Consider the following 18,865-nt stretch of genomic DNA (forward strand, 5'->3'; position numbering starts at 1 on the left):
TTAAAATCAATTATTATCAGCCCTTAGCATTTTCTATGAGTCCTGTTTCAGAAGAAAAACCTTTAATAGGAGATGATCTGGAAACTGTGCTGTCTGGTAAACTCCAACTGAGAACACACTCTATCCCAGGTTCTTTGACAAATCCTAGGATTTCAAGAGAGATGGCTGGGACTCTCTATGACTCTCTTGAGTTTTCTCAACTCATTTTCTTTCGCACTGAGGTCACTGAAGAAATTCATGGAATTTTTTGGCATCAAAAAGTATCAGAAAGACGAGATGTGATGACATAAATGTGAATTAATGATAGTGTCTATATTTCTTCTCTGGAGCCGTCACCCGCCTGCATGTTGGCATGCCCTCATGGATCCAGCCTCAGGACTTGCCCTGACCTAAGTCACTTGAGGATTAGCTCCTGGGAGAGAAAACTGGTCAGAATATTAGCCCCACAAGTCCCACAAAAGCTTTCTAAGCTTGTCTGAATGCTAGGTCTCTAATCTCATAGCCCACGTCCCTCTGGGTGGCTTCTGTTCTGCGTATCTCTACATTCAAGTGCCTGAATATTATATATTATCCTTGGATCTGTAGTTCTAGGCTGCTAAATGAGAAATTCACTTCTCCAACCAATGCTAAAACATGTGTTTCCAGTATTCAGCCATTCTAATGATCTGAATTGGGCTCTGTAATTTCTAGGCTCCTAGACCAAGGAATTCAGATTTCTAACCAGTCTCAAAGTGTATGTTCTTGGGATTCATCCATTCCAAACTGACCCTGTAATCCTTCTGGATTTCTCTTCAGAAACCTGCTCATTAAAATTTAATTAAGACACTAACTGTCAAAGACTCTCTACATGCTCCACTCCTGGAAAAAAAATCTTTCATACCACTGCCTGTGATGTGTGGTCTCCATTTGCCAAGTCAGTACCATGAACATTCACTGGTTTTATTGTTTCTTCTTAGGATTTGCACATCTGGCTGGAGGGTTTGGACCCTGCTCAGGGCGAGTAGAAGTGTACTCTGGAGAAGCCTGGACCCCAGTGTCTGATGGGAACTTCACACTCCCCACTGCCCAGGTCATCTGTGCAGAGCTGGGCTGCGGGAAGGCTGTGTCTGTGATGGGACACGTGCCCTTCAGAGAGTCCGAAGGCCAGGTCTGGGCTGAAGAGTTCAGGTGTGAGGGGGAGGAGCCTGAGCTCCGGGTCTGCCCCAGAGTGCCCTGTCCAGGGGGCACGTGTCACCACAGTGGAGCTGCTCAGGTGAGATGCACGTCAGGCCTTTCATCTCTGTGAACACCCTGTTCATGTGATTTTGCTGAAATCCTGTCTTCTTCTACCAGTGTATGCAGAAGTCCGGCTCATGACAAACGACTCCTCTCAGTGTGAGGGGCAGGTGAAGATGAACATTTCTGGACGATGGAGAGCGCTCTGTGCCTCCCACTGGAGTCTGGCCAATGCCAATGTTGTCTGTCGTCAGCTTGGCTGTGGAGTCGCCATCTCCACCCCCAGAGGACCACACTTTGTGGAAGGAGGTGATCAGATCTCCACAGTCCAATTTCACTGCTCGGGGGTACAGTCTTTCCTGTGGAGTTGTCCTGTGACTGTCCTGGGTGGTCCTGAGTGTTCCCAGGGCAACACGGCCTCTGTGATCTGCTCAGGTAAGAGAGAGGGAAGGGCTACTGTTACTCAGGATGCTCCTGAAGTGAAATGTCCCCAGTAGCATAGAGGGAGGGAACATGGGCTTCTAAAGTTAGATATTTCATGGTGAAATGTGGATCTTCTCATTGTTAATTCCTTTTTCAGGTCAGGGCAAGAAGTGTGAAGGGGAATAATACATTTTTAAGCAACATTGTTGCTTATATGTAACTATAGAAAACAATGTATAAGCAGTAAGTATAGACCTCAGTATGAACACTAATCCAGAGCAACAAAGACATTGTCCCCAGCACCACAGTCACTATTGTCCCCAGTAACTGTGTCCTCCCTCCTCTGATGGGAAAATCACTTAGTTAACTTCTGCTAACATTGAGTGTTTTATCAAAGTTTGAACTTTCTATAAAATGATGCAGTATGTTGCATCTTTGGTATCTAATTTCTCAGCCTCACAATTATGTTTGGGATTCACCCCTGATGTTGTTTATTGTAGCACCTTACTTTTTTTTTTTTTTTTTTTTATTACTTTAGAGTATCAGTACATGACCATGTACTGACCCATTCGACTGACAGTAGATATCTGAGCTGTTTCCAGTTCTTGACTATTACAAATATGATGTGACAACTTACCATGACAGTGTCTTTGGACACAAATATGTGTTACTTATTTTCCATGTTTAACCCTTGGTCTTTTATTTTCATATTCTTAATCAAATGTTGTCCTTTGATGAACTCATTTCTTAATCTTATGGAAACATAACTTACCAACTTTTTTTCTGTACATTTAATGCTTCTTATATCCTTTAAAAAAGAATTTTACCTACTCCAAGATCATAAAAAAATTCTCCAAGAGTTTCTTATGGAAATTTTATCATTTTTCTCTTGCATATTATTGTGCATTCCTTCTAGGATTGATATCTGTGTAAGATAAGGGTCAGGTTTCATATGGACATCCAATTGACTCAGAATCTTTTTCTGAAAAGACTCTTTTCCCCACTGCAGTGCTGCCTTCGTCATAAGCAGAAGGGCAAGTATGTCTGTCTTATTTGAGACTCTCTATTCTGTTCCATGTTATCATTTGTCTATCCTTCCACCAATACTGCATTTTCTTAATTATAATAATTTCATAGTTGTTGTTCAATTGCTAAGTCATGTCTGACTGTTTGTGACCCCATGGACTACAGCACACTAGGCTTCCCTGTCCTTCACTATCTCCCCGAGTTTCAAACTTTGTAGTAAGTCTGAATAATTTTAATTTACAAGAGTTACTTTATATTTACTCTTCTAACATAGTTACTTTTCTTACCAACTGTGCTGGTCACTCTTGGTTGCTTGTATTTTTTATGAATTTAGAAATCAGTTTGCCATTTTTCACCAAAAGAAAAGCTTAAGAGTATTTACATTGAGATTAGGTTTAGAAATTTGAGAGGAGACATAGAAATTTGAGGATGATTGACAATGACAATGTTGAACTCCCCAAATCATTGACATAATACATCCCTCCATTCAGTTAGATCTTGAATTTCTCTCAGAGATTTTGCCCATCTTCTACTAGATTTTCCCTAGGTATTTTATTTTTGATGTTATGAGTATTTTTGTGAAAGTGTCCTGGCAATGAATTCTCTTTGACTTGTTTTCATCTTTTAATATTTTTAATTTTGATGTAAGTTGAGACTTATAAAAATGTTGGGAAAATAATATAAAAATTCCCTTATGACTTTACCTGGATTTCTCAATGTTAGTATCAACATTTTCTTTAATCTCTCTCTCTGTCTTTCCTTCTCTGTTTCCCTTCTGCCCCGTGTCTTCCTGAATTTGCAAAATCTTTCTGAGTTAAGTTGAAGATATGATGTTCCTTTACCTTTAAGACACTTCTGGGAATTTCCTTACAGAACCAGAGTTCAGTCAAGTCTTTAAATGACTTCAGCTCCAGGTAATATCTAATTGCAGCACTGAAAGACCCGATGGAAAGACTGCCAAACTGAATCTTTTTCTGATTAATGAGCCAAAGTCATAAGCAAAATGAAGTATATATATTTTTCCTTCAGCTACTAAATTTTGCCTTTTCATAATGATCAAATTGTTAACACCTGTTGGGTCACAGAAAAAGCAAGAGAGTTCCAGAAAAACATCTACTTCTGCATTATTGACTACACCAACCCTTTGATTATGTGGATCACAACAAACTGCAGAAAATTCTTCAAGAAATGGGAATATCAGACCACCTTACCTACCTCCTGGGAAATCTGTATGCAGGTCAAGAAGCAACAATTAGAACTGGACATGGAACACCAGACTGTTTCCAAATCAGGAAAGGAGTACGTCAAGGCTGTATATTGTCACTATGCTTATTTAACTTATATGCAGAGTACATCATGTGAAATGACTGACTGGATGAATCACAAGTTGGAATCAAGATTGCAAAGAGAAATATCACAGACCTCAGATATGCTAATGAAACTACCCTTAAGGCAGAAAGCAAACAGGAACTGAAAAGCTTCTTGATGAAAGTGAAAGAGGACAGTGAAATAGTTGGCTTAAAACTCAACATTCAAACAAAGATCATGACATCCGGTCCAATCACTTCAATGCAAGAAGATGGGGAAACAATGGAAACAGTGACAGACTTTATTTTTGGGGGGCTCCAAAATCACTGCAGATGGTGATTGTAGCCATGAAATTAAAAGATACTTACTCCTTGTAAGAAAAGCTATGACCAACCTAGACAGCATATTAAAAAGCAGAGACATTGGTTTGCCAACAAAGACCCATCTAGTCAAAACTATCATTTTTCTAGTAGTCATGTATGAATGTGAGAGGTGGACCATAAAGAAGGCTGAGTGGTGAAGAACTGATGCTTTTGAACTGTGGTTTTGAAGAAGACTCTTGAGAGTCCCTTGGACTGCAAGGAAATCAAACCAGTCAGTCCTATAGGAAATCAGTCCTGGATATTCATTGGAAGGGCTGTTGCTGAAGCTGAAGTTCCAATACTTTGGCCATCTGATGTGAAGAACTGACTCATCTGAAAAGACTCTGATGCTGGGAAAGATTGAAGGCAGGAGGAGAAGGCGACAACAGAGGATGAGATGGTTGGATGGCATCAGTGACTTGATGGATATGAGTTTGAGCAAGTTCCGGGAGTTGGTGATGAACAGCAAAGCCTGGTATGCTGCAGTCCATGGGGTCACAAAGAGTCGGACATGACTGAGTGACTGAACTAAGTTTTGGGGGAAAATCTGCTATACAACAATATAACCAGAACCTGAATTTCTAATTTGAAGAATATCCTCTGATCTTGCATTTTGATGTTTGTACTTTATGTTGAGCTAATGTGTGGCTACACTTATTCTTTAGTTCTTAGTTTCAGGTAACAAGTTTTTGTGCTCTGGAAGTATTTGGTTTTTGTTATCACTTCTCTACAAAGATACACATTTTGTCAGCGCTTAATTCCACAAGCACTTTAATCATGGCTATTTAAATTCTCTGTCAGGTAACTCTAGCAGCTGAAAACCCTGGGAAATTCTTTTTAATGTCTCCTTTTTCCTTTCCATTTTTCATGAGATCTATTGTATATGTGCTTGTTTTAAAGATAGATATAGAAGAAATTGTAGAACTCCTTCAGAAAGAATTTTGTTTTGTTCTTACTTAGGTGTAGATTTGGACTTCCCTGGTGGCTTAGACAGTAAAGCATCAAAGCTGGAGACCTGGGTTCCATCCCTGGGTTGGGAAGATCCCCTCGAGGAGGGTGTGGCAACCCACTCCACTATTCTTGCCTGGAGAATCAACATGGACAGAGGATCCTGAGGGCCTACAGTCCACATGGTTGAAATGAGTCAGACAAGCCTGAGTGACTAAGCACAGCTCAGGGATAGACTTAGGGATAAAACATATTACTTAACTCATTCTTACAGCAACACTTGGGTTAAAACAAAAATTGTGGTACTGTCAGAAGCAGAACTCATCTTGGAGAATGTGAACACTAAGCTTACGATAACTTTACTGCTGGGTCACAGCTTTCATCTTAGGCTCCATCACTAGGTCATTATTTCCCTTAACAGTTTCTTGTTCTTCAACCCTTCCAGACTTCTGATCATTGTTGTTTCTGCAGGAAATCACACCCAGGTGCTGCCACAGTGCAACGACTCCGTGTCTGGACCAGAGGGTCTGCAGTCTCAGAGGAGAGCGCCCCTACTGCTCAGGTGAGGGTCCCACAGGACAGAAGACCCTTCCCATTCCCCTGTCAACACCCCCATTGTCCCATTTCTCTCTCCTCAGACTACAGGCAGCTCCGCCTGGTGGACGGGGGCGGTCCCTGCGCCGGGAGAGTGGGGATCCTTGACCAGGGCTCCTGGGGCACCATCTGTGATGACGGCTGGGACCTGGACGATGCCCGCGTGGTGTGCAGGCAGCTGGGCTGTGGAGAAGCCCTCAATGCCACGGGGTCTGCTCACTTCGGGGCAGGATCAGGGCCCATCTGGCTGGACGACCTGAACTGCTCAGGAAATGAGTCCCACGTGTGGAGGTGCCCTTCCCGGGGCTGAGGACGGCACGACTGCAGACACAAGGAGGACGCGGGGGTCATCTGCTCAGGTCTGCGCTGCACACTGCAGAAGGAGAAGGTGGGGCTGGAGGAGGGGTGGGGCCCTGGAGGACTGGTGTCTGAGGCCTGAGGGAGAGATGACAAAAGGACCAGAGAAGGAGGCTTCTTCTCATGGAGCCTGTCTTTCCAGAAAATAAGAAGAGGTGCTTTCACTTCCTCCTGCAGCAACTGAGGTTCTGGTTCTTTCTTTTCAGCAGTGTTTCCAGGCAGAGCCTTTTTTCACAGGTTTTCTTGAAAGCAGGGCTCTCTCCAGTTACAAACAGAAAATTTAAACCCACAGTACTAGTTTTCATTTGCTTAGGTAACGATATACCAACTAGTGGTTTAAAACAATTTGTGTTTATTGCCTTACTTCTGTAGCTTAGATGTCCAGCAGGGACCTCACTGGGCTGGGATCAAGGCTTCAGCAGTGCTGCATCACTTTTGCGGCTTTAGGGGCTTCTAGAAACTACCTACATTCTTTGGTTCATAGCCCCCTTCATCCATTTTCAGATCAGCAATGCTGCCTGTCTTCAACCATTATCCAGAGTCACATCTCTCTCTCTAACCAGAGCTAAGTAAAGTATTCTACTTTTAAAGACAGTGGATCTAAGGATGTGGTTAGACTTGGCTCATATTGTTAATACAATATTCCAGCTTAAACTCACCATCCCATGGTCCTTACCTTAAGCATATTTGTAAATCCCTCTTGTCAGATACAGTAACAGATTCACAAGTTGCAGAGATTGGGATGTGGACATTTTGGGGTTAATTATTCTGCCTATCTCCCCAATATCCACATCACATCCCTTTAACATACTCTTCAAAGATACTGTCAGGAAGCAGGATTCAGCTTTCCTCCCTGACTAGCGCCCACACAGTTTGGTCTTCCTCTCAGTTTATATCCACTACACCATTGTGGTAGAAATAGAAGGACAGACACAAATGGACAAAGTCAGTTAAAAAGGAGGTGATGTCAGTCTTGTCATCTAGTGGGTATCTCTTGAACAAGGCCAGAGATGAATGTTCACCATTTCTAGAAGAAAGGAAAACCTAGAACATCCAGCAAAATTTTCACTGTGTCCTTTCTCCTCCCCTTTCAACCTCAGAGTTCCTGACCCTCAGGATGGTGAGCGAGGACCAGCAGTGTGCTGGGTGGCTGGAAGTTTTCTACAGCGCGACCTGGGGCAGTGTTTGTCGCAGCCCCATGAACAACATCACCGTGTCTGTGGTCTGCAGACAGCTTGGCTGTGGGGACAATGGAACCCTCGACACTTTTGTTGCTCTTAGAGAAGGTTCTAGACCCTGGTGGGTAGATGGAATCCAGTGTCGGAAAACTGACACCTCTCTCTGGCCGTGTCCTTCTAACCCTTGGAAATACATTTCCTGCTCTCCCAAGGAGGAAGCCTACATCTCATGTGCAGGTGACTTACTATCTGTTTCTGTGTCTGTCTCAACCCTGAAGGATGTTGTTAGAGTGATTTTATGCTTTCCAATCTAAGTGATGAGTTTAAGTTAAGTCTACAAAATGTGTATGTGCTTGTGTCTGTGTGTGTGTTTGTATTTGTTGTGGGGTGTGGAGACCAATAAATAATGAAGTTACAGTTATTTCAGCTGATGATCACACGCACTGGATGTCTCAGACCAGGAGATAATGAGTCTGTGTTTTCACGTGTCATTTGCACTGAGTCATGGACCTTAGATAATCTTATTTGGGGACAGGACCACGGCCAGCTGTCCCTGATCCACTCTTTCCCTGTTGTTTGCAGAAAGAAGCCCCAAGAGCTGCCCAGCTGCTGCCCCCTGCACAGGTACGTCAGCCCTGCCCCCTCCCCAGGGCCCCAGGGGCTCCTTCCTCCCACCAGGGGAGTCACAGGCGGGGCTGCTGCCTTTTCAGACAGAGAGAAGCTCGGCTCAGGGGAGGAGACCGCGCGTGCTCAGGGCGGGTGGAGGTCTGGCACAGCGGCTCCTGGGGCACCGTGTGCAATGACTCCTGGAGCCTGGCAGAGGCCGAGGTGGTGTGTCAGCAGCTGGGCTGTGGCCCGGCTCTGGAAGCCGTGCGGGCCGCGGCGTTTGGCCCTGGAAACGGGAGCATCTGGCTGGACGAGGTGCGGTGCGGGGGCCGGGAGTCCTCCCTGTGGGACTGTGCTGCGGATCCCTGGGGGCAGAGCGACTGCAAGCACGAGGAGGATGCTGGTGTGAGGTGCTCTGGTGAGTGAGGGGTTCGGGGTCCGCCCTGGGTGAGCTGGGGCAGCGCGGGGGCAGTGGGCTGGGCCGGGCGTGGTGGGGAGTTTGTGTTCAGAGAGTGTCCCAGGGCTGGGGCTCTGATCTAGGACGGGGGAGGTGGGAGGACTGGACACTGGTGTTGTGGAGACTGGGGGGTGACTTCAGGTTCAGGAGAGAAAAATGGGCTGCCCTTCATTCTGGCCAATTCCCTTTACCCAAACTCCTGTTTTTCTCTTTAGGTGCAAGGACAACATTGCCCCCAAATAACAGCAGGTACTGTGCCTCCATCCATGGTCAGGGGAGAATACTCAGATTCTGGTAACCTGTTCTGTGGGCCCTCTGACAACTCAGGAGAGGAAAGAACCTGAGGAGTCCTGGCTGTTAGGAAGGGGCCAGGGCATTATGTTGGGGAACTCCCCTACCCTGCTTCCCAGGGCCACATGTTTCTCATGCCCGGGATCCAAGAGAGTCTGGTTCCGGTGGTGCAGATTCTAAGGTTCTCCCACCTGCCCCTGAGTGTTGTTCTTATCAGTGAGGTGAGGGTCCCAGGGCTGTTTGACACTCTGTCTCCTGAAGCCCAAGGATAAGGGATGAGCCAGGTCCTCAGAGGCTGTCTCAGCAGGGCAGCTCCCTGACAATCCCCAGCTCTGCCTCGGGGCCACACTGGCCGGAGTGGAGTTGATTTGTCTCAGGAAAAGACCTGGAGGAGCCCAGGCACTATTAGTGTATTTGTGTCTGAGGCTAGGATACCATCATCCAGAGCCCCCAGAAATGCTGGCACAGGGGGTTTCTCTGTGCCCGGGACCTCTCCACACCCTGTTGCCTTGTTCTCCTTAGGGACCAGACCAGCCTCAACTCCTCTCCCTGGCATCTTCTCCCTGCCTGGGGTCCTCTGCCTCATCCTGGGGGCCCTTCTCTTCCTGGTCCTCGTCGTCCTGGTGACTCAGCTGCTCACATGGAGAGCAGAGCGCAGAGGTGGGCTGCAGGGGGGACTGGGGACCAGGGAGTGTGTGTGCAGGCAGGAGATGGGGCGGGTGTGAGGACGGGAGCCTGGGCCAGGTCTCTGTTCTGAGTCTGTAGAGCTCCATGTGCTCCATGCTGCACTCTAAGGGATGAACAGACAGAGGTTCTTAGGACTGGGGTGTGAACTCTCATAAGTCATGGCCTCTCCTTTGAGACCAGAAAGAGTCAGGGATGAGCTGTGAATTCAGGTCAGACGAGTGGAGAAGGTGCCAGCACAGTGCATGGGGTAAGAGATGATACTGAGGTCCAGGCAGCCTCTGTGTGAGCATCGGGGAGATGAAGGTGGATCTGCTGGATCGGGGTGTCTCGGGTGGCATCTCTGACTTGCTGGGGGATCTTTCAGCCTTATCCAGTTATGAAGGTGCTCTTGCTGAAGTCGTGTATGAGGACCTCAATTACCTTGTGACTCGGAAGGAGGGTCTTCTGGGCAGCCCAGGTGGGTGTCTCTGTCTGCCCTCCTAGGACCTCTGGTTGTCACCTCCCATTGGCTGTGAACATCTTCTCAGCATCCACAGACCCCACATGTGCCCCAGGCTTACAGAGGCGGCTCTCCAAAGTGGCAGAATGGCCTCTCAGAGCCCCGTGAGCCCCCAGCCCCCACCTACACTGCAGGAGTCAGGCCTGTCCCTTCTCAGCCTTAACACAGGTCGTGGGTGTGAGGAGGGTCATTCTGTGCATCATGCAATGTTTTTCTCCACTTTAGGCTTCCTGTCAGATGGTGAGGACAACAATGACTCCAGATCTGCTCCCGGTAATAGAGGTGGACCCGCCTCAGCTGGGCTTTGAGGAGGAGAATTTCCCTCCTCATAGAGAGGAGATGTAAGGGGAACAGTCTTCCTTTGATGGACTAGAAGGATCCCTTGTGTCCAGATAGGGTCTGTCCTTCCCTTTCTCTGGCTGTTCTGTGATGTCTCACATTGGGGCCGGGCTCTCTGTGTCCAGAATAACAGGCGCACACTGGTTTTAAAAATAATTTCTGTAAAGCACAATTTGTCAAAATATTTTAGTAATGCTCAATGGTAGGAGAGCTGCTTTGGGATATATATTTTAAATCAGGAAATATTAAGATATGTAAAATCATGTTTTGGTTTATGGACACATCAAAATGAAACATGGTCTTAGAGAAAAACATCTTTTGAAACAAGGAGTGACTGGTGCCTCTATTTAGCAGCTCAGAAACTCTGGGTCAGAAGGATCTTAGGTATTTCCCAGACCAACCCCCCTTACTGTGGTTTCATCTGACCCCTGCTCTGCCCTCCGAAGCGCCAGATCAGAGGACTGTTGCCCTTGGTGAGGATTACGATGATGGTGAAGAGGTAGCTGTGACTGGGACTTCTACTGACTCTCAGGGGAGCAAGGAGGAAGTGCTCCCAGAGCAGGGAGATGGGATGAGGCCTCAGACAGGTGAGTGGGGTTAGCCCATCCCCTGAAATCTTTGGTCTTTGTCCTGGAAAAGGTGAGTTTGAGCTCCTCAATGCCCAGGCTCTCTGCAGTTTCAAAATATGGGTAATCTCATGTATTCTATGGGGTCGCACAGAGTCAGAGACGACTGAAGCAACTTCGCAGCAGTAGCAGCAGCATGCCTTTGATGGACTTTCCCTCGTGGCTCAGATGGTAAAGAATCTAACTGCAATGCAGGAGACCTGGGTTTGATCACTGGATCAGGAAGATCCCCTGAAGAAGGGAATGTCTACCCACTCCAGTATTCTTGCCTGGAGAATCCCATGGACAGAGAAGTCTGGTGGGCCTCAGTTCATAGTGTCACAAAGAATCAGATACACCTGAGTAACTAGCACTTCTCTTTGCAGCCATATGCCATCTTTAATGCTGTCAGACTCCTTGGGGGTGAGGAATCACTCTACTTTTGGCATTTATGTCTCCATAATGCAACATAAATTTTCACTTTATGTGGGATATGCTTGCATTAAAATTTATAGATTAGGGACTTTTCTGGTATTCCGGTGATTAGGACTCTGCACTCTCACTGCTAGGGTCTGGGTTCAATCCCAGATCAAAGAACTAAGATCCCACAAGCATTGTGTAGTAGCCAAAAGAAATAGATAGCTTATAGATTAATTGAGCATATTTACCAAATTCAAAAATAGACACGTGTTTTGATAACATCTCTGTGCTGCCCTGCACATGAAAGACAGAGATTTAAAAAATGTATTGCAGTACTGAAATTTGTGAGTCATCTGATAATTTAAGATGAGCTCTGTGTGTAAGGCTGCAATGACATGTACAAAGTCTACGGTATGTGGTGGCCTTAACATTAAGCCATGTTGATGGATCATTGACTCAGAGCTTATGGTCAGCTAAGGTCTAGTTTCCTCCAGATATTTCAGTGGTCAAGAGCAAACACTCTTTCTCTGGAAAAGAGTATTTATCCATCTGAGGGCCCGTGTGGTCCCTGGGTAGAGGCCATCTGTGGATGTACCCATGATACTTTTTGTGGACATTTGGGAACATGTGTCAAGATAACTAAAAGCAGAGTTTGTTTTAGAGTCAAGAACTCAGATTTTCCCTGTGTCCACTCTCCCTCTCATTGAGATTTCACATCTGTCAGTTGTGAGAGGAGAACATTAAATTCGTAGTTATGCTCTTACTGTTCCTGGGCATCTTCTTGCTGATTGTGTAGCCTGGAGGCAGGTCTTCACGGAGCTCCTGTGTGAGCACAGATCTCCTGTGATGCAGGGTTTCCACGTGAACTGAGGCCCCAGAGTCCACATGGACTGGATCTAATAGGACAGCTGGGATCCATCCTCACTGTAACTGATGTGAAATAGTCTGAGCCTCCTGTCCATACCTGGGTCCCAGGGATGCTTTGTCATCATCACTTGTTTAACATGCTTCCAACACACTGTCCAGTTCCTTTGTCTCAGTTCTAATTATGCTTCTCTTTGCTCTTTCAGGCTCTTCTCTAAATGTCTCTAGAGAGGAAGCTAATCCTGGGGAAGGAGAAGAGAGCCCCTGGCTGCTCCAGGGGGAGAAAGGGGACCCTGGGTACGATGATGTTGAACTCAGTGTCCCGGAAACATCCACAGTGACTTTCCCGTGATGTTGTATTAAATACAAGATGATGCCTCAGATATTCTAATTGCCTGTATTGCAATAGAGGCTGACCTGTGATGGTGTTATATGGAAATTGCTCAAAATGAAATATTCTGATTAAAGTAACTTTCTTTTGCTTTGCTAATAATTACCAAGTTCCATGTCAAATGCTTTTAGATGATTGGTCCTCAAACACCATTTTCTCAAAGGAAATACAAGATGAGTGCACTGCCCTATTTTCTCACCTCCTTCAAAGGGCAATGAGGTCATGACTTTGCCTGGGATCACAAATGCTCCAGGTCACTCTTACTTAGAAAAAACATCTAAACTTGGTCCGTATTCACACCCTCATTCCTAGCAAGATGAATTTGTCAACCAAAAAATATAGTCAGAACCTGATAGTTATTTTATTTGGTGGGAATGCTTAGGACTCCAAGCCCTGGAGACTGCATCTCAGTAGCTCTGAGAAAACTGCTCCAAGAAGGCAGGAGGGGAAGTCAGCCTACATACAAGTTTGCAACAAAGGGAGCAGGCAGTCTGAACATCAAAGATCAGGTATCAAGTTAAGGAAGTTAGCATTCTGTTTGTGGGAAGATGCAACCCTCTAGACTCACTGAGTTCAATCCTTTCATACGCACCTCAGCTATCTGGGGCTAATCCTGTTTCCTTGTTCACCTTAAGGTGTGGCAGATGGTTGCTTCTTGAATTCCCCCAGCTCCTCAGCAGTCACCATGGGGGGTGGCAGCATCCCCAGGATCACAGTTTTGGGAGCCCTCATTGATATTTGGAGGCCAGAAATTGCTGATGGCTGTGACATTTCTTGTTTACTGATATGGCAGGAGATACTTTCATTTCACAAACTCGTGGAAAAAACCCAATCCTGAACATTCCTGTATGTTCTCCTTGAGAAGTCACGTCACCTGTTTTTAACCTGTTCTTGGCCACCAGACTTGAATGTGAGTTTCAAAGTTGGGGTTTGCTGTTGGGAGAGAAGGGATACAGTTTTCCTTATCCTGACTAAGTGTTCTAACTCTACCTAACTACCTCTCCCTTTTTCATCTCTCATTCCCTAGGTTACTTTATCTGTTTATTTCTCAAGCAGATATAGATTCCTCCTCACTCTCTCCCATGTCTAGTCGGTTATCAAATCCTTATGAATCCATTCTTTCCATCCCTTCATACTTTTTCTTCAGGAAATTACCTTTTCTTATCTGTCCAATTATCTATCCTTCTGAGTGAATTATATCAGTTCATATCTCTCTCAAGTTGATGGATGGCAACTTGGTGTTCACCCACACCCTACATCCACATGGGACAAGAGGGCAAGGAAGTGGAGACCTAGGCAGAGGGGATCCAAAAGAAGGGATATAGATGAGAAGATCAGGTACATTTGTCTATTTACATTTCAAATATGTGGACAGAATGATCTGATATGATTGAATTCTTAAAGGAAGTTCAGTTCAGTTCACTCACTCTGTCATGTCCGACTCTTTGTGACCCCATGGATTGCAGCACGCCAGGTTTCCCTGTTTATCACCAACTCCCAGAGCTTACTCAAACGCATGTACTGAGTCATATGATGCCATCCAACCACCTCATCCTCCGTTGTCCCCTTCTCCCACCTTCGATCTTTCCCAGCATCAGGGTCTTTTCAAATGAGTAAGTTCTTCGCATCAGATAGCCAAAGTATTGGAGTTTCAGCTTTAGCATCAGTCCTTCCAATGAACATTCAGGACTGATTTCCTTTAGGATGGACTGGTTGGATCTCCTTGCTGTCCAAGGGACTTTCAAGAGTCTTCTCCAACGCCACACTTCAAAAGCATCAATACATCGGTGCTCAGCTTTCTTTATTGTCCAACTCTCACATCCATACATGTCTACTGAAAAAACCATAGCTTTGACTAGACTGACCTTTGTTGGCAAAGTAATATTTCTGCTTTTTAATATGCTGTCGAGATTGGTCATAGTTTTTCTTCCAAGGAGCAAACGTCTTTTAATTTCATGGCTGCAGTCACCAACTACAGTGATTTTGGACCCCCCAAAAATAAAGTCAGCCACTGTTTCCACATCTATTTGCCATGAAATGATGGGACCAGATGCCATGATCTTAGTTTTCTGAATGTTGAGCTTTAAGCCAAATTTTTCACTCTCCTCCTTCACTTTCATCAAGAGGCTCTTTAGTTTTTCCTCGCTTTCTGCCATAAGGGTGGTGTCATCTGCATATCTGAGGTTATTGATATTTCTCCCAGCCATCTTGATTTTAGCTTGTGCTTCCTCCAGTCCCGCATTTCTCATGAGATACTCTGCATATAAGTTAAGTGAGCAAGGTGACAATATACAGCCTTGACGTACTCCTTTCTGGATTTGGAACCTGTCTGTTCCATGTCCAGTTCTAACTATTGCTTCTTGACCTGCGTACAGATTTCTCAGGAAGCAAGTCAGGTTTTCTGATAGTCCCATTGCTTGATGAATTATGTCTAGAACTTAAAGAATTTCAGGCTAATGGGCTTCTCTGAAAGCACACTGTTTCAATATTTCTTTAATCTGGTTACTACTGAAAATGTAAATGTGATACTGCTGTGATTCTTCAGGGTAGAGAGAGCTGTTGTGTAGGAGTGGCCAAGTAAGTATTACATTTCACAACACCCCCCTCCCCCCAGTTCCACTGTGGACATGTGAAGAAGCTGCTGAACTAATATAAGACCTGAGAGTGATGGCCTGGTTGTGAGTTGAATCCATCCAGTCCCTGGCTGATGGCTCTGCAGTGTCCAGTGCTCCAATCTACAGTCACGCTTGCAGTCTTCATAGTTCTAGGCTCTGCTTGGGGATGGGAAGATACATAGGACTTCTCCCAGGGCAGCTCACATAACTATTCACCACTGGGAAGTATTGAAATAAATGACATATGATGAAAGAAATAAAGTATACCCTCCAAGAAGCTCTGTGAACTCCAAAAAACACAGATAAACAATCCAATTCAGAAAAAGAATATGTGAGCAAAATAAGATTAAAATTTATTTGTTATCAGTATTATTACTGTTTTTCATTTTTGGCTTTACTGGTTCTTTGTTGCTGCACATGAGCTTTCTTTAGTTGCAGTAAGCAGTCACTACTCTTTTTTGTGGACAGCAGGGTTTCTCTATGCGGGGGCTTCTCTTGTTATGGAGCACAGGCTCTAGGAGCTCAGGCTTCAGTAATTGCAGAATGCCGGCTCCTATTTTTGGTTTGCAGGTCCTAGAGCATAGGCTCAGCATTTGTTGTACATGGGCTCTGAGTTGCTCCACAGAATAAATTCAGGTTTTGTTTTTTTTTTTAAAAGAGACTGAAATCATAAAAAAGGAAGCAAACAGGGAGTTTATGTTGATTAAGTGGTTAGGATTCGATTCTTTCACTAACTACTGTGCCTGGATTCAATCCTGGTCAGAGAACTGAGATCCCTGAAGCTATGCAATGAGGCAGAAAAAGAGAAGGAATCAAACAGAAGTTCTTTTTAAGATTACAGTGAATGAAATGCAACAAAAGGGAAAATGCTACGGAGAGCATCAGCAACAGCAGAAGAATCTTTGAGGCAGAAGACAAGAAAATTGAAATTACCCAGCCAGAGGACAAAGAATGAAAAAAGTGTGAGAGAACTGGTGTGAACAATGGGATAATATTCACAGAAACAACCTGCAATATTATTGGGGTCCCAGTAGGAGAAGAGAGGGAGAAAGGGAGAGAGATTGTACCAAAAGAAATAATACCAGGTAAATCCCACATCTGATGAGATTTAGACATCCAAGTTTCTGTAGCTAATAGGTCACTCCTCAGAGTTCATTCAGAATGATTGTCTCCAAGACACATTGTTTGCAATCAAGAAAAAGGAGAATTTTAGAAGCATCAAGATAAAAGCAAATGCTCACAAAAAAGAAATTCCCTGAAGAACCTTAAGAATATCAGCGGACTTCTCAGAAGAAAGCTGACAAGTCAAGAGAGAAAAGGATGATATATTCAAACTGATGAAAGAAAAAGCCTGCAAACCAAAATATTTTTTTCAGGAAGGTTGTCTTTCAGAAATGAAGATGAGTTAAAGACTTTCCCCAAAAAATAACAGTTGAGGGAGTTCACAAACAGAGTTTTGTCTTACAAAATTGCTGAGGGGAGTTCTTCAAGGTAAATGAAGGATACTAATTGTTATATTAAAGAAGTGAAAATATACCACAGACATGTAAATCTAAATATGTAATGCAATTCAGAATATTCTAACACTGAATATGGTAGTGTGCTAACCAGTTAGCTCAGGTCTAAGGGAGGCATTAAAATAACTATGGAGAAAAATATTTTGTTAGTGATATACAATATAAAGAGAGATAAATTCTGACACCAAAAACAGAAAGTATAGGAGAGGATCAAAAGGTAGAGCTTTTGTATGTGATTAAAATTGATTTATTATCAGTGTAATATAGACTATTGTGTCTGTAAGATGTTTTATGTGAGCCACATGGCAAAAAAATGTAAAAACCTACAGTAGATTCAAAAAAAGTAGAGAGAGAAAAATCAAAGCACATCATTATACAAAACGATCAGTTCACACTTCTGTTGTACAGAAAAGTCGAGTTATCGTGGTCTCTACAGCATTCTTCAGTATTAGTCCCAGAGGACTCTCCTTTCACAAAGTGAAAGACTAATTATTCTGTTTGTTATTTTAAGCCAAAGAACTCTTTCTGCACCTCATCTCCTTCCTTATGTCATATAGATGGTGCAGCTGTACTTTTTTAATTGCATATTTTCTTCTTGTGATGTTCTTGTGTGGTTTTAAATGAAAAACTGCCAAATGATAAATCATCCCAATACCCTGTCTCCTCTGTTGGGTCTGATTAAGACTTAATAAGAAGCCACATGTGAGTGTGTTGTGGTTTGTCTTGTGTATCCTTAGAGATAGAGATTTCCAGAGTTCGTTGTGATGTATCTGGTGGTGATATGCACCTTCGTTTTGAAAATCAAATTTTGGCCTGTTAATTGCTGAAAACATTTGCTTTTAAAACAAAAATATCTATTAGCTAAATGATGTCCTCAAAAATAATTCTTTAAGATAATTTCTCTTAAATGTCTAGCATAGTGCCATTCAACCATTTAACAAACCTTAGATGAGCATCTATTAACTTATAAAGAGTGGAAATACAGAGCTTATATTAAGGTACAGGCCTCACTCCAATCCTGGGCCTTGGCAGGGCCTCAGCAGATGCCTACAGCCTGCAGGAGTCTTGGGTAGCATGCCCAGATGGGGAAGGATTCGATGACAAGGAAAAGAGAATCTACTTATAGACTTTAAGATGTTAAAGGAGGAACACATCTTGCTGTATTTCCAGTGTTCTTAGGCTGATCCTCAGATAGAACTCAGCTGCACCAAAGCTCCATGTGCAATAGAGCATCAGGTCACAACTGAGCAACCACTCAGCCTTTGAGCTCTGAGTGCCATTCCAGTGGCACTAATCTTGAATTTAAGTGGTTTAAGAATGACCACCCACAAGAACTCAATAGCTCTGGAGTTGGCAATTACATCAACTCTGAACAGAGATGGATTAATCATGAAGCTAACAAAGCTTCACCTTCACAACCTGCCCTTACACCAGCCCTTTCCAAGTCCTATGAGGGGAGCCCTAGGGCTGTGCTCACAAGAATACAGATTTTGAATGTGCCATTTTCTTGAGTTGGGGGGAAAAATCAGCAAAATTACTGCTTAACCAAAGGTGAACTAGTTAATTATCTACATGGAGCACTAAATCCAGGAATCAGATTTGTTCAGGAAATCAAGAGAAAACTGAGGGGGTTTAGAAATACATGCTGCCTTTTCATTAGTGCAGGATTGGTGGAAGGTAAAAACAGGGTCAAAGATGATGGATTGGTTAACTCAGAGGAAAGAAGAGCTGCTTAAGGATGAAGGTCAAGATGCTAAGAGACAAATTCGGGAAACTGAGCCTGACTGTCAGCACAGAGTGAAGTAAAGGGAACAGGAGATGCACCGGGGCGGGTGCTGTTAAACGGGATTTACATCTAGTTGTTGGTCAGTCAGAAATGGTGACGGAGAAACAACCAAGCTCAACAGAGGAAGCAAGGTGAGCTCAGAGGGAGCAGCTTGGGATGAAGACATAGAAGGAAGAGGCAATCTAGGAAAGGACCTGATTCATGTGACAGATTCTGTCTTTAAGTCTTCTTTCTCCTTTGTATCCATTAGAAGAGACTCTGTTCTGCTGCTGGAAAAAGTGACCCCCAAATTTCAGTGGCAACACACACACACACACACACACACACATACATATACACACACATACAGAAATGAATGCATACTGACATACTCATAT

At 44.2% G+C, this 18,865-nt stretch overlaps 1 pseudogene; it reads left to right on the plus strand.

Moving 5' to 3' along the window:
• Nucleotides 1-12,531, plus strand: part of LOC136172486 (antigen WC1.1-like) — a 69,365-nt pseudogene extending 56,834 nt beyond the window's left edge.
• The last annotated feature ends 6,334 nt before the right edge of the window (nt 12,532-18,865 follow it).

The sequence above is a fragment of the Muntiacus reevesi genome, chromosome 1, assembly GCF_963930625.1.
Source record: "Muntiacus reevesi chromosome 1, mMunRee1.1, whole genome shotgun sequence".
Classification (NCBI taxonomy): domain Eukaryota; kingdom Metazoa; phylum Chordata; class Mammalia; order Artiodactyla; family Cervidae; genus Muntiacus; species Muntiacus reevesi.